The sequence below is a fragment of the Corvus hawaiiensis genome, chromosome 4, assembly GCF_020740725.1.
Source record: "Corvus hawaiiensis isolate bCorHaw1 chromosome 4, bCorHaw1.pri.cur, whole genome shotgun sequence".
Taxonomy (NCBI): domain Eukaryota; kingdom Metazoa; phylum Chordata; class Aves; order Passeriformes; family Corvidae; genus Corvus; species Corvus hawaiiensis.
This window is the reverse complement of record NC_063216.1, coordinates 5,631,286-5,653,529: the sequence shown is the minus strand read 5'-3', so window position 1 is coordinate 5,653,529 and position 22,244 is coordinate 5,631,286. Positions and strand designations below refer to the sequence as shown.

The 22,244-nt window shown below is 44.7% G+C and overlaps 1 protein-coding gene across 7 annotated transcripts in view; it reads right to left on the bottom strand.

The window, feature by feature from the left end:
- The window catches only part of SOX5 (SRY-box transcription factor 5), a 609,605-nt gene extending 588,137 nt beyond the window's left edge, over positions 1-21,468 (bottom strand). For 3 of the 7 annotated variants that reach the window (XM_048300784.1, XM_048300777.1, XM_048300785.1), the window contains exon 1: positions 19,943-20,030. The gene's annotated coding sequence lies outside the window, so the exon portion shown is untranslated. Of the gene's footprint in view, positions 1-7,146; positions 7,168-19,924; positions 20,031-20,368; positions 20,648-21,449 lie in introns of those variants that run through there. The other 4 variants (XM_048300783.1, XM_048300780.1, XM_048300781.1 and 1 more) reach the window with 4 other exon arrangements.
- Between the last annotated feature and the right edge of the window lie 776 nt (positions 21,469-22,244).

The window sequence follows — 22,244 nt, the reverse complement described above, 5'->3', positions numbered from 1 at the left end:
AACAGTAGGAAGCAAGTTCTTTATTTTCCACATCATAAGCCTAATAACACTAACAAAACCCCTGCTCATTGCACTACTGCAAATTTTACAATATGAATTTAGATTGCTGAAAAGAAAAACAGATGGAGCAGAACTGCCGAATGCTCTGGAAATCCCAGGGTTGGACACACAGCACTGGGGCCTGAACTGGGATGGACTAAAGGGCACACTCTACTCATTTTCCAGAAGCAGCTTCCAGAGCATCAGAAGTGGAAATGAATTTGCATTTGCTCAAATGTAAATGATATTCATGAGAATAAAAGGAAATCTCAGAAGTTAGGCTTATATATATAGCATATTCATGAATCTGAAAGGGGTATTTAGATGTCTTGATTTTTTGAGCTTTGTTTATATTCCTGTTCTGTTGATTTGTAATGGCAAAAATATGTTCTCACTGGTCCCAAATGTTGATCTCCAACCAGTGAGATGGACCAACAATGCATCACAAGCATGTGGCAGAGACCAAGCTAATAATTTCTGATGCACAGATTAATTTGGGGTTTATGCTGGAGCTTTTAGGGTACATCAAGGACGAAAGGGTACAGCAGAGAAGTGCCATAGCTGCAACAAGAGTTGGGGAGGAGAGGGAATATGAGAGGGCAAGGAAGGAAAGCTCAAGATTCAAGGAAGATAATAAGAAAAACTTCCAGCACAGAGCTGAGGAAAAACCTGGATCTCAGCCTCGTATCTTCTGTCTTTCTTTCCTGTCCCCTGTCCCATGTATGCAGCAGCCAAGATGGAAAGGTAGCTTTGCTCCACAGGAATAAATTCACCTGGCAATGCATCCAGTAACATTTGGTCTCAGAGATTATACTCCCGCTACAATGATTACTCATACTTCACATTATTACACTCAATACACACTATTACTACACTACACAGAGATGAGTACTCCACTGCACCACATCTTACCTAAAAGAAATAATAAATATTTTATTTCTATGCATCAGACTTAAAAATCATGAACTGTTAATTTCTATGTAAGCAAAAGGAAAAAGTAACAGCAATGGCATGCTGCAAAATACATGTATTTACAAATTCACAATTCTCAGTTCACTTATTAAAAAATTCTCATGAAAAACTGGTCATAGCTTTTGAACAGAAATGTCAAATGTTTGTATTTTAGGTGTTACTCTACTGAGAGCGCAAGAGACAGTTCTGGACCAAAGGATAGCATGTTTCCACTTTGCCTGGGCCACAGAAAAATCCTTGCTAACTCTCTACTGTATCCTCAGGGCACGCGTGTACGAACGCTTCCTAAAGGTAGCATTGAAGACCTAGTGGAAAAAAGTAAATAAAAATAACCCTTAAGGTTTTAAATTCATTTTATACCAACTATTTTCCTCCCTACTATACTTTGCCAAAACATTCTCCTATGTTGGGAGTCTATGATGGGAAAGAAAACATTTCAATCTTATGTGATATCAAGACTTTTGAAAGTGTTTTGATAAGAACTGGCATTTAATCAAGTATTACAACATTTGCAAAGAACTTGACGTAGTAAGTCACTTATTTCCTCTGTGTATACGGTGTATATTTAGTCCTAGCCAGGCACCACTGCTGCCCAGTGTGAGCCAGGCAGGCTCCTGAGACAAGGATAACACCATCCCAACAGGTTTTTTGTAACCTATACAACCTTGTAGCCCTTCCCTGAAAAATAAAATGGATGAAAGGCTGACATTCCCCACGTCTTCCTGAACACACACAGGGGCTGTTCCCCAAGTGAAACAGATCTGCAAAGGATGCCACAGGATCCTGGATTTTGCCCAACTGGTGTTTTCATGTGCAAGCTCCAGCAACTAGAAATATTTTCATGGTCCCCAAAATGGAAGACACTTCAAAAAAGTGCTCCCTTAACCAATTCTGCACAAGGAAGATAATCCTCATACTTCCCTGTCTTCCCTCTACTGCAATTTGGCCCTGAAAGAAATCCCATTTTCTTGCAAGAGCAGAATTTCCAAAACGAATATTCTCTACTGGCCGAGGCAGGGTGCTGAAGGAGTAAATCTAGATAGACAGCTCCTACAGAGGAATTTAAGGAGCACCATTTCCCATGGGGAAACTAAGGCAGAGGTGTGTAAGGAACACGTCTGGGCCACTCTGTGGATCAGTGCAAAGCCGAGATCAGACCCATCACCATGATGTACTGGCAGCTGAGAAAAATAAAACAGAGGAGCTTCAATGCTTTAGATGACAGGAAGAGAATTAATTTTCTGATGTGGTGTTTTGTTGATTCTTTCGCCTTGTCATGTACAGCAGAAATAATGTTCGTAGGATTAGAGTAAACTCACAGCAAAAGACTCTTATGATTATTAAGCATCTCAGCTTCAATTCGATGTTTTATCACCTGCCAACCTTCCACATCAAAAATGATTTTTGTGTGTATTTGAAACACAAAATTTACAAAATATCAGTCCAGAATTTAAAATACTTCTTAAACATGTTAGAAAAGTAAGTTTAAAAGGTCACTGAAGCTACAAAGAGGAGAAAGCCTGTCCATTGCTCTTATGCAATAATTAATTTTCATCAGGGTCCTTATTATGCATTAGTTTTTATAGAGCAACAAAACATAACTGCATGCTATTGTTTAAACACATTTGGGGCATATGCCAGAACAGTAAAGGCTGGAAATAAGTGTAAAGGATAATACACAAAATGCAGCTAAATGTATTCTATATTATGGATCCATAATACAGAATGCAAATGATTCTGACTAAGCATTCACAGGAGACAGTCTTTAGGGTGCATGCTGTGAATGTATATTATGAATAATGCATAAAACTTGGCTAAATCTTAATGAGTCCATTGACATCCTATGGGGTCCACAGGAGCTTTAGATCCCAAAGCATGTCAGTGGCGTATTACTCTCCTCCCCCACTTCATTTAAAAAATACTTTCTTAAAACAAAGGAAATTAAAACACAAAAGAAAAACCCTTAGCTCTGATTTAACTCCCATATGATGGCAAATGCAGAGTCACAAACCCTGACTTCCCTCACTCTGTTGTGCCTTGATGTTTGACATTAAACCAGGGCACTGTATGGCCTTTCTGTAGGGCTGCATCAGGTGTGGGACAGAAGTTACTCCTAATTCTCAAATTAATACACTCAAGGGCTTCTCAACACACAAAAGAAAGAGGATGAGGTGATAAGCACCCCTATTATATTTTTTCTCCATTCTCTTTCCCTAATTCCCAGATTCTTTAAGACCAATAATTAATGTAGAAGGAGATGGCAGAAAATATGGGGGGAAAAGACATCCCATTTACTGGTTAGAGCTACTCCAAAGAAGAAAGTTCACATGCTGAAGGACACTGGCAATGGGTGAGGTCATGAGGACAAAGAACTTGACCGAAGAGAAGCGCCTGGTATTTACAGTTTCCAAGTACAAAAACACAGTAAGAAAAAATTTTCTATCTCCTGAGTGAAACCGTGAGGTTGTACCATTCGATCTGAGTGTACGAGTATACCATATTCTCTAGGAAAAAAAAAGCCTTGGCATCAAGCCCCAGCTCCACTCAGAAGTGTGAAGATAGTTTTTGTGTGTCGTGCTTGGAAATAAATTAGTGGATTTTTCCTATAGCGTAAATACAAAGGAAAATAACTGGTTATGTTCTTGTTTATTTAGGGTTACAAGTCTTCAAATTGGTCGACATTGTAATTAATTAATTCTTGCAAAACCCATGAGCGATGGTTAAATTTGTACGTCCTTAAACACAAGAAAGCCGAGGAACAAAAGGTCAAGAGACTTCCCCAGCACGGCAGAGCACGGCAGAGGCAGAGCGGGGCCGAGCTCATGCTCTCTGTGCTCTGCCCCACACTCACCCCTGCACCTGGGTGGGCCAATGCTGCTCTGTTTAAGGACCACTTGGGTGCTCAGCCAGGTGACTTGGGCAAAGCCGATACAACAATACCCGTGCAGGGCTCAAACCAATGGCACAGATCCCACGCTGCCTGGCCTGGCTCTGCCCTCTACTGCCACGGCACTTAGGCCAGCACACACACACTCATGCACGCCCCAGGTACTCCCTGTACATCCAGCCTGGACAGTCTGTGGGCTGGCCGGCATGCCAAGGCAGACCTGCACCCCGGACTGGGCAGGGTTCTTGTTCTCTCCCTCATGCCCTGTTGGAACCCAGGTGTCTACACTCACGGGGGCTGGCAGATCAGGTGAGCACTTTTCACCTCGTCCACATTTCAGCACCTGAACCTGCCACACTAGAGCAACAGGAACCCTGGGAATCCCTTGCCTCCAGAGACTGAGATAGGAGAATGGCTTCTGCCACAGGAATTGCCCTCCTGCCCAAAGCAGGGATCAGGGACAGGAGGAGAGACATGGTTTGGGACAAACTTGACATAACCAAGTTTTGCAAAAAAGAGAAGGAAAAATAGCAACTGCCAGGAAATTCAGAAACATGAGTGTTTTGTAGGTTTTGTTAAAATCTTCCTTTTCCTCCCACATGTGCTTCCAATGGAAAATCAATACCAGGGAGAGAGAAACTATCTGGGTGTTCAGCAAGCATTTCTGACCTCAAAAAAAAATGTTTAATCCGGCTTTCACTTTCCCTGTTTCAACTTCTTACAAAAACAACAAAATATCCAAACATGATTTTTTAATGTGAAAACATTAAACAGACAGATCCTTGAGGAAAGTAAGTGATGGAAACAGTTCCACTGGATCTACAGCAGAATCTGGCATAAAACACGCACAGAGAGAGCAGGGACACACGTGCTGATCTTTGAGTGCAGCTGCCTGTGTATTTAGGCATGAATACCCATAACAATATCCTTTTCTTTTAATGATGGGTAAATTTTTGTGCAGTTATAAAATAAACCCAACTTTCTTCTTGTAGAGATATAAATTGGCCCCTATATGAAAACACATATATTTACACACACACGTATATATTCTAACTGAGAGCAAGGGCCAGGCTTTCACACGAACAATACTGTCAAAGTATTTTACCTTTGCAACCCATCCTGCTACTATTTATACTTACTGCTACAGATATCAGCAATTGTTACCTTGCCTCCTCACCCCTCCTGGACACCATGAGAATGACAGAGAACGGAGTCTCTCGGTAGCACTTTCATTCCCAGCAGGAAGCTCAAGCGTTTGTGATATCCATTTTGATACAAAACCTAAATTAGGCCTCTGGAAATAGGTAATGCATAAAAAGAAGCATTTTTGTGCCACAAGATTATTATTATAGGTTACTGTTAACCCTTGGGAGATGGAGGTGAGTCCTGCAGCTCCCCACTGGGTTGAATATTTGCTGAGAAATCACAAGCACTACCTAAGCAGATATTTCAGGTGTGCTTCATGCTAAAGAGAACGATCCTGTTGACCCATCATATTCTGATAGCCAGTTTGAGAGCAAAGCATTGTGAGTTAAACAAAAAGGATCAGCACAGCATGCACATGCTGCAATTCTCCTGTGCTAAGAGAAGATTTAAAAGGGGCTGGATACAAGGACAACTGTGGAATTACAAATGCAGAGATCAAACAAACAAAGAAATACTGTATTTGGGAACTACCCAAAACACACTTTGCTTCTTAGCTCCCTAAAGTTCTTCCTTATGTCAAAGTTTCCACTGGGTCACAATCTAGTGAAAAGAAACACATCATTCAAAAAGGAAAATATAAATCCAAACCTTTAAATATTTTGTAGTTTTCAAGTTTCAAATCACTGCAGATTAAAGTGTCAGGGCTGGAAGTCTGTGTGATTTATCCCACCTTCACAATTTCAAAACATAAAGCCATACAAATCGTAAGTTAACTTTTTATCTTCAGAACCACCATCATCCCTGAAGTTTGGAGAACTGGTCAATAATTCGGATTCAATGAACCAGGCTATCTTGCACTAAAGCTACACCACCTCCTGTTGTGATACAAGTTGGCCTAGCATTACTCATTGCTTGACTTACTCCCTTAGCAAAATGAACCACACAGGAAATTCAATCTGTATCTGCCTACACGATTAATTCAAGTTCAGCTTATCCTAAGCATTTCTCTTTCCTTCAGACATGCAGACTTCAAAGGGCTATAAACTGTGATATTAAACACAAAACCAACTGCGTGTCAGTAAGTTTTCACTAAATATAAATAAATATTTTAGTAAACCATGGTTGCTACTTGTTAAGCCTGGGAAAAATGGAGCCTTGCTGTAACCTGGAAGACAAACTGGATCTCAGAGCCTCACACATTCTCCCATTCAAATCCCCATGCCCTCTATACCTACAGGAATAACAAAGGAGAAGCATTCCAATAACCTCATGCAGTAGCAAGGCAGGCTGCAGTTCTCCTAATAAATGTAAGCTTTATAGCGCCTTCACTCCAAAAGCCTCATTCTCAGTGATTCCTATACACTGAAGGGGAAGCCCTGTGGAAGAGGTGTTATTTCACAGACCATTCTGACTCTTGCACTGGCGACCAGAGCACACAAATCTTTGCACCCCTATGTGGGTAAACATTCATAAAAATATCCTCCTATCAACAGAACAGTTCACATGGGCTACAACTCACTGTGAACAGCAACGAGCTTTCCGTTTGGCCTAGAGATTTTCCTACAGCCATGGAAAGGCACGGGGAGGAAGCCAGAAGTCCTAGCTGCTCCTTTTCCACTCCACCATTAGGTTTGGCATAGCTTTTCCTAGACAGCCCTCTTTGCTCTAGCAGCTCTGACATCTGCGCATTGCATTTGCCCTGTTGTGCAAGCAGGACTATTTCCTCAGAGATAAACAGAAATCACCAAGCCCACAATGCCTGACACAAACAGACTTCAGATCCAAGCTTCCTTGGGTAGCCTAGACCATCCTTTTCACTTGCAAATGTAAAGCGAACTTGGCAAGACCCAAAGGGGAAAAGAAGGAAATTATCTTAATAAAGAAATGGGAATGAAAGATCTCCCTCCCTCCTGCAAGCATGCTTTTTTGAACAGCTATTTGAATCATCCCTGCTTATAGACAGTCCCACTTCTTCAGCAATGGAAAAGCAATACAAGCATCCTGTCATCTGATCCCCCCAAACATTCTGTAATTTAATGAGAGCAGGCTCCTCACTGGGCTCTCAGACAGAAGTTTGCCCACATGCCTTTTGAAGTACGTACCTGATTTTGCCTTTGTCTGCTACGCTCCTTTTGCAGCTGCATTCCCAGGAAAATGTTTCTATGCCCACTTTCCCCTGTTGTTTCTACAGTCTGCTCAGAGATGGATTCATTGCTGGGTTTCAGCAGTTACACTTCTTCCTCAGTTGACGCTTCCTTTTATTTATTCTGAAATTTCCAGTGTAGAACAAACAGGAATACCACCTTTCTAAAATTACTACTATCCCACTGTCCTCCGATGCAACATTAACAAGAGGCAATATTCTCCAAAGCTATGAAGCATATACTGCCCTAAATTACATTGCAGTTGCTGCCCTGAGCTTACACATTTTTGAATAGGAAGGCTCCCAGGGATCTCTCTCTCTGTTCTGACTGCATTTACTGCTTTAAAATATTTTTAACCCAGACACTGAAGTGCCAGCCTAGCAGCCCTTCATGCTAATCCTAGCCTGGGTGGCTGTTCTTAAGGGAAAGCATTCAAAAATTGTAGCAGTGCATCAACTTTGACCCTTTTCACTTAAAACATGAGACTTCTTTTTTTTTAGGGAAAAAAAAATTAGATTCCAGAGGGAATCACTGAACTCTGACCTGCTTAAAATTAGTTTTGTTTTAGTGCCTGTGTGGTGACTCAACAGGCCAATTTTCCAGACACTTAAGACTTCTCTGCTCCTGAAGATTCCAGTTCAAGTCCTGGACTCACTGCCTGGGGTCGGATCAGAACACTTTGTTCCAAGGCTTCAAGCAGTGAATTCCCAGATCGCCGTACCCTTGCCAGATGCTGGCATGCTTGGTAATAAGTAGGGCTGCAACCAAGCTAATTATATTTTTTTTTAAAATCTGTGAAGAGTTTTGCTTGCAATACATATGTTAGACCAAAAGAATTACCCTTCAAAATTCAGCAGTCAAGAAATGTTTATATGGCTCTGATAAACATTTCATGATAAGCTGGATTCTTTCGGGGGGGAGGGGGAAGATGTGTACTTTGGTTTTAACAGTGCAGCAAATAATTCTCAAATAGGGTCTGACTGAGTGTATCCATCTCGCTGGGAATAACTGATTTCATTTTTTTTAATCTGTCACAGGCATTACAAACACTAAATGAGTCACCATAGACTCCTATGCTGCAAAAAATAGCATCACAACACTTCATTTGCTCTTCAACAGGACTTCAAGTGTAGTGCCTGGTATCAAAAAGCCTTGTCAGTTAACAAATTAAAAAATCCCAAGAAATGACACCCCAACACAATATCTTAAAAAATTACTTCCTGCAGAAGTTAACAACACCCAGCAAAGCAAAGCTCATCTAAGAGCAGTAATTTTCCTCAATCTCAACAGAATTTTTCAATTTATTCTTATCATTAATGCTCTAGCATATACTTCGTATCTTTCATCAAAGGATCTCAAATGATTTACCAAACAGCCCCAGAAATCTCCTGTAAAGCAAGTGAGCACGATTATCTCAATTTATAAGTACTGAGGAATTAAAGCAAAAAAGATGCTAAGAAACTTTGGCCATGAGGCAAGAAGAGCCAGACCCAGAGACAGAACCTAGGTGCTGGTCCATATTAAATGGCATCTGTTACATTTCCATCCCTGTTTCACAGTGACTATGGGAATAAAAGCTATGCCAACGCCCGTAATCACTTATTTGACAGCTGCTAACCCAACGAACACGAAGGCAATTTATACACCGTGCCCTAATCTGTCTGGATTTGATCATGTATGAACACAGCACTAGTACTTGCTCCAATGTAATTCTGTGTTTTTCCAAGTAAGAATGTAGCTTTCTTCCTTTTTCAGAAACACAGCAAGGCACTAAAAGACAGAGTTTTAACACGCAGTCATCAATATGCTGTTCTTACAAATACGAATGTAAAACAGTAATAACACAAACAATGATGCACACAGTGCTGTATCAACAGCATGACTGCCTTCTGCCCAGAAAGCCCTCCTTCAACCTAGACATGGCAGCTCCCAGGACAGACAGGCCTGGCCTTACGCCCCAGGAGACAATGTCAGGACAGCCAAAGGGAGGGGAAAATCTGTGACAACAAACAGGGACTCTGGCTTGTGAGCATCCTCCACATATTTAACCTCAAGATCTGCCTGCCCCTGATGATCACAACTGGTGACCACAGGACTTGAAAAATACCCAAAGAGGGTAAAAGTTTTGAACCTTCTCCACTAGAAGCCAAGCTGCTGAGCCAAGGCAAACAGCAGTGTCTAATGTAAAGACATAACTTATGCTTGGTGGTCCCTGTCAAATGGCCAAGTCATGGTTTCTGTGCCTGAGAGGACCTCCCAAAGAACCACCACGCATCCCCACCAATGAACCTAGTCTCACAAATTCCCACCATGCCTTCTCCGAGGAGAACTGTCACTGGATTGAATCAATGTGAGCTAACTAGGTTATTCATCACCTGCAAAAAAACGATGCTGCTCAGAGCTTTTTGGATACAATGGTGAAGTGAAGAAGGCTTTCTTCACCGCCTACGCAGCCTGGGCTCAACTCTGCAAAACAAATTTGAGCCGCAGTCAGACTCAATGTCAGACTTTTGCCAGCTGAGCTCCCTCTCACTTCCTCAGTTTCAGGTCATCTGAATACCTTGACAACCTGTGAGGATAAATCAAGCACAGAAGGTGTTTAGGAACTAAACACACATGTCAGGTGTTTCTACAAAACCTACACAAAGTTATATCGAAGCATCCCAAATTCCAAATCCTTAACAAATATATCACACATTTTGGAAACGGTGGGCAGGGACTTGAAACACAGCCGCAAAAAATGAAAGGAGACAGAGTAAAGCTGGGAGGAAAGCAGGAGAGAATGCACATTTTTTGCTCTGGAGGACAGATCAGTTGCATGAAACTAATCTTCACTGGGGTCGATTCTTTGAACAGCTCTAATCTTAAAGCAAATTAAACAACACATTAATACAGGCAATCACTGATCTGTTGATCCCCATGCCAGAAAAGGGCTGCTGGGACTCACTGGTTAGGCCTCCTGCCTGATGGAAGGACCTCACCCAGCAATTCCGTCTAACCCCTGGTACAGCAAAAACCAGGGCCCAGGCACAGACCCTGCTGGTCCTCATCTTGCACTGAGAGCATTAGAAACTGAATATTCCCACTTCCCATCTGGCCATCTTCCCTCAGCCACACCGGCTCGGGACCAACATGCCCACAGAGCAGTGAACAGACCCATGGCCATAAACCATTCCCACAGTCAACATCTGGTTCTGCCACCAGATCCATCCCACTGTATGTCACATGAAAACTGTTCATGTCATTGACTTCTTTTTAAGAAATTATTTACTCAGGCTCTTTGATCTTCTTCAGCGCCAGCAAAATTAAAGCCCCCATTCAGCGAAGGGCTTAAAACATTTGCCAAATTTTAGGCACTGAAGAAGACCTGCTGGCTACAGTGGGACTAAAGGGCTTAAAGCCAGGCACATTCGGAACCATGTCAGGGCCAAAATCCCTGCACAGCCATTCAAAATGCATCCAAGGCTTGCGCTTTGCTTCTGGAAACTTTATTCTCACTTTACATATAGTCAAAACCTGACAAGAGCTCACTGTCGGATTATGCAGGAAATCTGCAAGTTTCACCAAGGTGTGATCTTATGCTTTTTCACACATTATTGTATCATGCTGCGCCAGAACACTAACGTATGCACAGTTCTAAAATAACTTGCATTATTACAGCCCAACACGGCAAACGGCACTGAGAAGCCAACACACAGACCTCCAGAGACTTGCTCCTCAGTGACTTGCAAACTGATAAGGGGTCACAATTAATTTCTTATGGAGGGGGGAGGATTTAAAAAAATTTTAAAAAAATAAAAAGGAGAAACAATCCAAACCAAACTCAGCATTTCAAAACCTTTTCCCCCATTTCTCTCTCTTTCAAATGAAATTGTCAATTTTCAGATTTGTCTTTGGTCACGTCAGGGTGGGAAAATGGGATTTAATAACATTTAACTGACTTGCTATCAAGAAGGAAACATATTTTTCTTCTCTCAAATTTGAAACCGACACTTTCTTTTTTTTTTCTGTTGGCCTACTTTCTTTTAAGTTGCTTTTCAATTATTTATGAAAATGCAATAATGCATTACTTTGCTGTGCAAATGTTTAGAAGAAGGAGATAGTGTCTTTCAAGTGAAAAAAACCCATACATGGCCATACAGGGGTTTATTTAGAAGCACATTGCAGGTGACACTTTATAAAAAACAATATGCTTTCATTTGCCTCCCAACACACATCCCCATTTTCTTTAAACTGTGTGTTTGAGTCAATGCAAAGAAGTCCACAGCTCCACAGAAACACCCCACTCATTGCTCTCCTGAGCTGGAGCTGTAACAAACAAAAGCTCTACATGGGAAACTGTACAAGGGGCTGAACCAAAGCCTATTAGGACACTGAAAAGACTCCACGCTTCCTGAACAACCTAAGAAATGACAAAACCTTGTCCCACTAAATAAAGGAAACTAATAGCAAAACTCTCAATGGTTCAGTCAGATTCTTTTTTCTTTTTTAAGTTTTTTGCTACTTTTTTACTTGAAACAGCTGGATTTGGAAACTGCTGTGTTCCAAGCCCATAGAACATCACTGAACACTGACTGCTGAACTTCTTTCTGCAATTTTCGAAATCCCATTTGGATGCACACTCAAGTGGCTAACCACAGGCTCACTACCTCAAGGTTTTAGCATCAATAGACTAAAACAAATAGCAAAGTCTGCCTTGACAGCAGCAGCTACAAAACCAGGCCCATAGCGCTCCCCTCCCATCTCTCAGGCTCTGCTCTCACATGTACAATTTTGGCCTCAGAAGGTGACTTGTCCCTGACTGTCAGTGGGAAGATGCACTGTCAGTGGGAAGATGTTTCTCTGCAACACTTTCTGCAGGAAACTCCTCTCCATTAACAGAGGGAGCCATGAAGGATCAGCTTGACAAAGATTCTACTGATCTGGAATATCAAACCGGGAAAAAAAGACCAGAAAGCATTATAAAATGAACACAGATGTTCTTAACAAGAACATAAACTAAAATATAATCAGAGAAATACAACCTACCAAAACAACCCTAACAAACCCTAAAACAACCCTAAATAACTCTAAACAAACCTCCATCCTGAAGGTTTTCAAGCCTCAACTATACAGAACCATGATTGTCCCAGTCTGCTGCTAGCACTGACCCTGCCCATGTAGGTGGCCTCCTGTGGTCCCACCTGACCAACATCCCCAGTGATATAAAAGAAAACAAAACTGTAGAAGGACTTAGAGAACCCAATCTCTGCTACTATTATTAAAAATCTACAATGTCCTCAGTATCACTCCTTAAAACTGGAATCCATGTAAATACTGCAGTCACTGGAGGTCCTGGAAGACACCTCTCACACTCACTTGTCGCAGTCCCTGCAGTTTTCAGAACAATGTTTAACAACACAGGTAACTTAGGAAATGTTTTTTCTTTTCCCCTTTGTTAGAATGACTTAGGCATCTAAATCACCCTGAAGGGCAGTAGGGCACTGTCTGCACGGTCATCAAAAATGGGACTTAGCTGCATTGAAATCTCATTTATCTAACTAACACTGCACTTGTGCAAACTCATATTTTGCTGACTTGAAATGAATTAAGCCACATTTCTAAAGCTAAGCCTATACTTAAATATTGTTCTTAAACAGGGCCATAAAGCACACCTCTACAACTCACACTCAGGTGTTGAGATAAAAATAATTACAGAAAACCGTACAGTTATACAAGTACATATTTTCCTTTTTCTTACATGTAAAACCACAGAATTTAAAACTAAGCAAAGCAAGAAGAAAAATCTTGCATTCTTAAAACCTTTTACTATTGTGCAACAGCTTTTTTCTCCCATCTTGCCTCTTACAGCTACTTCTTTATGCTGTGTTTGCATGCATTGCAGAGGTGCTTGGGTATGCAAGTACTGCTGCTATTCACACAACGGGACCCATGCCTTTATCTCCAACATACTTTAAGGATTAGAATCTGTTGGTTTCTCCATTTTCTACCCCATTTCAGCTTGTTACTTCTCACTAGGAGCCACTTTCTGTGCCAGCACAGTGCACGAGTTATTAAAAGAACAGTGGGACATGTGTAGAAGGTGCAAGAAGGTGCTTCCCTCCCCTCCATTGCTCCTGGTAAAAACACATGCATTGCTCTCATTCAAAGACCACATCTTATACAGAGCAAGATATTGGTCTAATGGCATCTTGTGACTGGGGTAGGAGGCAAGCATCCACATGAAGGACCCAAGCACACCTTTTAGATGTGTTGGGCATCTACTAGATGCGTGCTTGGAGAATCCCCTCCACACACGTTTTACTGAGAGAGCCTCAAGTGGGTGCAGACCTGACCCCCATCCTCACCGCTGCTTTCAGGGGCTGCCCACAGAACACATCCTGGGGCATCACCACATGCTTTTACTGGGCTGCTTTCCTCCACAGCACTTTCCTGGCAGAGAGGCCTTCAGCTTCCAGAACTGTCAATTGCCTTTCAGAAGCACTAAACTCACACATACACATTTGTACATATTTATCAGCATTTACTCATTTGTAGCCTCTCATGAGAATTAATATTATTCCTCTACAGTGGAAAAACTTCCATCATCCTGTGCAAACTGCTACTTACCTACGGCAACCCTGTTTATGGGAATGCCTCATTATATATAATTTCAGGTTTCAATTGGAAACTGTTTTACAGAAGTGACAAGCACTTCACTATTTCTATCCCAGCTCTGTCTTTCCTGTCTACAGGAGGCTCAAAACAGATCTTGGTAACAAGTTCCATCAAGAACTCAATACTCACCCTACTTGTGCACACACTGACAGAGTAATCTGTGTGTGACTCCCAAACCTGAACTAATTAATTGTCCTATATTTGTAAATCTCAACCACAACGCACTTAATGCACCATGGTGCCACTACACAATCCCGCGTTCCCGGAAATCAGAACAAATCGTTCCGTTTCCTCAGAATCGTTCTGTCCTGCTCCTGGCAGCTGCCTGCATACAATTAGAGATATAAAATCAATCTGAAGCACAGAAAAGAGCACAGTATCTCCTACTGAACACACTCTTCTTCCAGATTTGAATTTGTAAAGCAGAATATTGCATTAACACATTCCCTTTCCTGTGACTTAATATGCTTCTTATATATTTTGCATAGCTTCCTGGCAGGTGTGTTCAATTTGTTATTAAACAGAAGTGTAATTGACACATACACTGCATTCCTTGCTATTATTTATGCATTTGTCTATATATCAACATGAGTACCATGATCCTTAATGCCATGGCATAAGGAGCAAGCTCATCTCAATGAAAAGACGGTTGTATGTTCCTGGATGCCACGTAAGGACAGCAGAGTGCTACAACAGCTGCCTTTCCCTGGGTACCTCAATGACCCCAGGCTCCTTCCAGAGTCAGTGGAGGAGACTCCACCAGAGTGTGATTTGGTGGAATGATCACTGTTACAGAATAGGTACTTTCTGTTTCAGTAAAAAATTCTTTAATACAGAAGTCAGTATCTGGCTTTAATTCAATCTGCTCTGAAATCACTCAAAAACCATTCATTTTCTATCATTTTCTAATTCTCTTCTCTAATGGTTTCTGAATCTTTTTCAGTACAAACCTGGTCTATTAGGACTAATCTCCTGCTAGAAGGTCGGTTGTGACATTAAAATGGTGTTCCCAGCTAAGAAAAGCAACTCTTCTATTCACTGGCTAAAGGCACTGAGTTAGCCATATAATAGGTATTTTGCTTTCATTTCAAAAATATGGACTGTAAAATTAACTTCCAGATCCTTATTAAGAAAATATTTAATTGGTTAGCTGAGGATCACAACTGTGTCCCCTAGCCTTTTTCATTACCCTGAAAGCTTACTCATACGCAAGGATTTTATAGCAGTGTAAAAGGTAGACTCCATAGTCCTAGTTTAGAAATTGAACCAGTTTAATTAAATGCATCTTTAGACTGACTGCTACAAACCACAATATGGCACTCCATTGAATTTAAACCTGTTTTGTTCACTTAGACCCTATAGAAACTGAAGATACTGCAAGCCATATTTACAACCGTTGCAAAGCTTCTCAGCAGAGCAAACTTAACTGAGTTTTGTCCCCTCTCCTCCAAAACATGGGCAAACGAAGCAATGTAAAGGAGGAGGAGCCCAGCTATGAGCCAGCAATTTCGCCCTATCCCATCAGCTCTTTGCTGTCCTAGCCATCCTTCTAACCTGCTTAACCCAAAAGCCAGTGCGGAGAATCTGGGTTTAAATTAAATTAAATTAAATTAAATTAAATTAAATACATCAACATCACTGCCAATAAGAGCAGTAGTAAGACCTCAAATACAATTTTAGTAATACTCTGGTTACACCTTACACATCCCACTAGGCTTGAACCGGTAAAGGCAAGTTCTGTGTACATAGGGCAAATCTAAGCCTGCTGAATTAGACACAAGCATTCCTAAGACCTTTCAGATTCATTTCAAATAAAACCTGTATTACCCTTCTAGGCACCAGGAGACAACAATGGAAATCACTCCTCCGTGAGGTGTGGTTTTACTTGGCTCCTCTTCTGTAAAACTCTGCTCCTTGCAGAAGCTACAAAATGTCATCAAATTGCACTGGCCAATTGAGCCTGGTCAGTTTCTCTCAGGATGTGCTCACAAACCAAAATAGATTGGTCTAAGTGTTTGGTGTCCTTTCTCAGACCAGTACAGTATTAATACAGTACTGACTTTCCCATGTATTTTAACTATAATCATTCAAAGGATCAAATACTAGTACATAAATATATAATGTAAATAGTGTGAGGCTTTTTCCATGAGATTTTGCAGTAGTGAAGAACACTATCCTTGGAAAATAACTCCAACCTGCAATTTTCAGGCAATTAATTTCCTTGAAATATAGACAAATACTTTATTCTTCAAGCAATAATCACAGAATACACTTTAGCTTTGTCACCAGAATTTCTTTTTATTTAAAAGAACAACAGGAAATGGGGGGGGCGGGAGGGGGGGCGGGAAGACTTCTATTAAAGGACAATTCACTGAAAGGTCTTTTAGCTGGCAATTGTCAGCACAGCTCAGGGCCAATGGATCAAATTTAACTCTCAAAAGTGCTGATGGTTGTATGAGTCTTCACAGTAGGGGCTGGAGCTCTTGCCCACTCAAGTTCAATTTTTGGTGTTACCATGGGATGTAGGAACTGGGATCTTGGTGAGCAAAGATTTGCTCAGTATTTGATGCACTGGGTAAAGTGGTATTCTTAAAATCACTAGCCTCCCAAGCAGCTAGTAAGCCAGCAGGAGGTTAGTAGGAAGAGAAAGTAATTGTCCTTTGTGCCTCCGAAAATAGCCAATATTAAAGAATCCTCTTATGTATTACCTTCGTTTCAATCTACGCTTGCAGCTCAAAGGAAAAGAAAGAGGCTGGAGGAGACAGAAAATAAAGCTGTCAGAAATATTATAGGAGACCCTCCTCAAGCTGTCATGAAGTGTATGGTCTCCTCACCTAGAAGCCTGTGCAGCCAGAAAGGATGAGTGCTCTGTAGGCAATAAAAACTTATTCAGACAATGCACTTTACACACACACAGTGTACTGTGCATGTCCCTGTGCATTCACCACGTGCCTGAAGAGGCCGGAGACCTGGGGAAAGGCACTGCAAGAGTGATCCTCAGATACTTATCCAGGATGTCCATAGTGCAGCCAGCACCATGTGGACTCCACTGTACGTAAGTCATCTGAAATCCACTTTACATGCAGCCTCTGCTCTCCACGCAGTGCCCAAAGAAGGTGGAAGTGCACCACGACCAGCAGTAGAATGCAAACCTAATGCTCTGATCTTGACCTGAATGTTGTTATCTGTTAGCAAGTTTCCCAAAATGAAACAGATTTGGCTGCTGATTTCCCTAATCCTACTGTTTGGTCACAAAACTGAAAAGAAATTTTCTTTGGGTCTGGGCACAACATGAAAAAGAAAGAAAGCTCTCCAAAGCCCCCAGTACTTCAGTGCTACTGGAAAGGAGCTCACTTTTGTTTCAAGCTTCAATGTAAATGCTGTCTAAACCAAATTTGGGTCTGAACTTGACTACATAATATATCCTAAGTGATTAACTGGACTATATCTAACATCTTGAGGATATGGAGAATATAAGCAAAACAGATTACAAAATCCCCTGGACTTACAGTAAAGGAGACTTAAAGGCTTTACAAGGGCCATTCCAGTAGGCTCCAGATGCCCACTTCCTCACCAGCAACATTCCCACTGCCTTCTGTATGAGCACAGCTCTGCCTGTTCAGGGAACATGCGAGGATCCTCATGTTGAAAACAGGAAAAAGAAAACTTCTTTGCTAATAGGAAAAAAATCCTTGTAATAATACTAATCTATTTATAATGGTCAAAAAATATGACAGCTTACAACAGCGTCAGAGCAGTGCTTTGGCAATATTTTAGCATAGTGCTGTATTTTTAGAAGGACTGTTCATTTACTTTCTCCTAAATGCTGCAGTTCTTATTTTTCAACAAACGTTCTGTTTTTTTGGTGTATCATATGCCAACATCAGAGTGTTTTATCTCAGGGTAAGTAGGAACTGCAGGCAAAAACAAAGCTCCTGCACACACGCTGCTGTACAGCAGCACTGCCAGAGATGCCAAATCCCAGTCTCCTCCCGTGCTTTATGCAGTGAGAGCTCCACCACTTACAAACCTTCCTGGAACGCGGCGCTCCGTTTTTACAATGAGTAACAGAAAACTGCTGGGTTTCTTCATCCTGAGCATTGAGGAACTATCCCATTGTAAACAATAGGGCTGACAGTTTAATGATATTGCTCAACCTAACTGATTCTGGCAAGCAGCACGTACGATCAGAGTGCAGCAAGATGTGTTTAAGCACTTTTATGTTTTCTCAGCACAGGGTACCTTACCATTTCAAAATTCATCTGCAAGCTACCTGTGAACTTCAGTGTAAAACTGTAAGCTCACTGTTAAGTCTCACCTGGGCCTACAAGATCATGACAACAGGATGATCCTAATCCCTCAGAGCCTCTACAGCCAAGACCTATAGACAAAATCCACAGGCTCTTATTTTCTTTCTAAAAGGCACGTATGAGCTTCCATTGCTTACAAAAACTTATACTAGGCTGAATTAAATACATGTGCACCCACATGTTAACTGAATTAACTTGAAACCATCAATACATCTCAAATGTCCATCTGTTTACACAAGCCACTTGCAGCTTTCAAGTCTTGTGCTCCTTACAGTGTAACTCTCAACCAAAACAGTCTAAGTGCAAGCAGAAAGCTCTGCTGTGAGATTTCCATGCATAATGACCATGTGTTTACAGGGTTTTCATGTTCAAATCATGTCAGAATAGACATGCTATCCATTTGCAAGATGCAACACATCCGTGCCAGCCTCTCCCTCTTCAGCTGCAGAAGCCTCATAAAACAAAGCTGGCTCTAACCTGGACAGATATAGCTAAATTTAAAAAACCTCTCTGCAATTTCAGTTTGATAGCTGTAAATGGTATAGCTTGCAGGACAAAGAATTAATTTTGAGGCAATAATGTACCTTCCAGGTCTGGGAAGGATTAAGAGCAGCAGATACAAGTAGCTGTTTTCAGGTAAATTTCAGGTGATAAAAGACTTCAACCAAAAACTTTGTACTAGCTCCTCATAAGAAGTTGCCTTTTATGAGTGGCAACTTCATATCTGAAGTGGCTCACTTCAGCAAGGCTGTGCGCAACTAGCTGGATTTCAACTGGCAGGATTAAAGCCAGGACACATTATCCTACAGTTCTACAGCTGGAATCAAACTTCCTTTCCTAACCTGAACTAAACTTAGTATTTCACTTTTCAACAGAGATGGAGTGAAATGCAGCTCTATTAAAAATTAAAAAGTCAACCAAAGTCATTTTCTCTCTGATTTTAGGCTATTGCTGGCTTTCCTGTCAGAAGAGGTCAATGTTGTCAACAACAGCAAAAGCTACCTGTGCCAGCATGTGAAACCAGCCTCTCAGAGAAAACAGTTCTCATCAGACACCGTCCTCCTGGATGTCCCTACTGTATTGCTGTTGTTGATGATGATGAGGATTGCGATGTTGAACGCCTACAAATCTCCCATGTGCCTATTTCGTTGGCCTGCTGTTTTGGTTCTTTTTTTTTTTAAAAAAAAAAAAAAAAAAGCTCGAGGCCATTATTCATGAGCAGTAAGAAAACAAATCACTCTTAGACCTACTCCTCTTGCAGATTCCCACACTTACTACCCAAAATCCCACAGCTCGCTATTGGTTCTACCCTTGACCAAAGTACAGGGCTGAGGCAGCATGCCATCCCCTGGGAAAAGCCGATCACGTTCCTCCCGGCAAGCGGCTCCGGTTATTCTAGGATCGCAGTCGGGCTGGAATAAAGTCCCCTAACTTTTCAGAGAAGGCAGCGCTCGCTCCCAACGCTAGTGCCTGAGGAGCCGCGGGGACGAGCGCGGCCGCGCTCTGACCGGGAAGTCGCTTTTCCCCCCTGACCCGTTTTCTTTTTGAGAGGAAAAGAGCCGAAACGAGCAAACCGAGAGCCTTCAGCCCCTTCCACAGAGCCACCCTCCTGCTCGGGCAAAAGCGAGGAAGGTGCCTCGCAGAAACACATAAAGATGCTCATGCCGGTGCCCCCCACCCCGGTGCCGGTGCGATGCCCGCCGTACCCCCCGCTCGCCCCTGCGCGCTCCCCGGCAGCGGCGCGGCGGCCGCCGCCGCTCGGCACTCACGCACGGAGAGGCAATTACAATAATTTAAAGCTTCCTGTCCGCCGGCTCCGCCGGGATCCCGAGGGCTGAGCCATGCCCGGGCAGGGCGCGGAGCAGCGGCTGCCCCACCACACACGCGCGGGCACCGCGGCCGGACCGCCCCCGCCCGCCCCCAGCCCCGGCGGCAGCAGGAGCAGGAGCAGCAGCAGCAGCAGGAGGAGGAGGAGGAGGAGGAGGAGGAAAGGGGGGGGCGTGACAAGTTGTGCCAAACTTCGGGAGGTGTGCGAGCGCCCGGGAGGAAGCCGGCCGAGCTGGGCTGACAGCCGGCCCCGCCGCCTCCCCCGCCCCGCCGGCGGCGCCCACCCCGCCCGCCCCCGGAGCCCCGCGGGGCGCCGAGCGCCGAACGCCCCCGGGGAGCGGCCGCGGCGAGCAACAAAGTTAAAACGGCGGCGGTCGCGCACCTACCCGCTGTCTGTCATGTCTCCTCCGGGCGCGGGGTGCTAAGTGAGACACTGGCGGGGTGGGGAGAGCCAGAGGTGCGGGGAGGGACCGGGAGATGGGTGTTTGGTGAGCTCTTCCTTTCTCTCCCCCCTTCTTCCCACCCCTTCCCCCTTCTCGCTTTCTGTCTCTCAAGGACGAGGTGAAATCCCTTGGCTGGTCATGAGGCGGCTTCAGAGACAAACAACACAATGCGAGTGCAAATAACAAAAGGGGAAAAAAAAAAAAAAGGAGAGGGAGAGGGAGACCGGGAACAATGGGGGAGGAGAGGCTCGCCGCGCCGCGCCTGGCCGCCGCCGGCACCCCGGCAAGCAGGAGTAGGAGGAGGAGGCGGAGGAGGAAGGCGATATGGTGACAGCGGGGAGGGGGCTGAGCGGGGAGTCCCCCCGGCGCGGCGGGGCTGCCTCAGACCATCCCCGACCTCCTCCCCGCCGCCCGCCCCGCCGCGCACCGGGGTGGCCCTGCGTGGCGGCCACCGGTAAGTGACGCGCCCGCCGCCCCCGCGAACGGCCATCGCCACCACCACCATCCTCATCCTCACAGTCCGCGGAGGGGGCGGGGACGGCGGCTGCCCGCCGGTACAGCCAGCGGTTCAAAGCGGCGGCAGCAGCGGGCCCTTCCCGCCTTCCCCCCTGCTCCGCCCGGGAACTTCTTCACCGAGACGGGTTGTCGCGGGTCCCGGGAACATCGCTCCCGAGTCCCTTCCCGAGGAGCAGTTCCCCCTCCCGCCCTTCTGCTAAGAGTAAACACGCCGAGAGTTGCATGTCCGTGGGCGTGTGCGTGTCCGCTAGCACCTCCCGCACCGACAGACCCTGTCACAGCGGTGCGATCGCGCACATGCCCAGCCGCCCGTGCGGACGCCCGCTGCATCCCCTCTCCTCAGCTCCCACTTCATTCCCAGGACCCCCGGCCGGGCGCTGGAACCCGAGAGAGAGGCAGAAGTTTGGGGTCCCACCGCGCCCTTCCCCTCCGCGCTCTCTCGCAGGAGCCGAAGATGACGCGGTGGGTTCGAAGCCCACCGGTGTCACCCCGCAGCCCCAGGGGTTACCTCAGTGGCCTGCGGGGCCCGGCAGGACTGCGGCCCTCCGCGCTCCTGGAACCCGTGCCCGCGGCGGAGGGGCCCGGGGCAGCCCCCGCCGTGTCACCGCTCCCCCAGGCAGGCGGGGAGCGAGCGCCTGTCTCCGCAGCCCGCCTCTGCCCCGGACCCCGCGGTTACCTCTTCCTCCTCCTGCTCTCCTCCAGCAACCCCCGCCGCTGCTCGGGGCAGCGCAGCCGTGTCCCGGGCTGGCCCCGCCAGCCCGCGGGGACCCGGCCGGCCGCTGCCGAGGCTCCGCGCGTGGGTGGGGGTACGCGCCAGTGGGTGTGGGGGAGTTGTGTTTTCCTCTCGGCAGCAGCCGCTGGTTCTGTCCGTGCCCAGCGCAGCTGCTCGGAGCCGGTCCCGGTGCTGCGGGTGCGACGCGTCCCGGGGCGCGGGGGGACGGCGGCCGCAGCCCGGGTCTGGGAGGGGTGGCGGTACCCCGCCGCTAATAAAGTCACGCTCTCCAAGTACCAGGTCTGCCTTTCGCTCGCTCTCTCTCTTGTTTACTTACGGGGTCTTTTATTTTTAACGGAGCGGTTTGTACACGTGCTTTTCCGAAGCGCCGAAGCCGGCTGGACGGGGTTCGAGCCTCAGAGCGGGAAACGCAGAAATCTGCACCCTGAGCCAAATTGCTCAAAGAAGAGCAAGTTCGGTTATTATTCATCTCCACGAGGGAAGTCTTATCTTCTACAAATATTTGATACTGGGACAAGTCCAATAATTAACAAGAACAATCAAACAATTTCACTGCCTTCTTGGGGATTT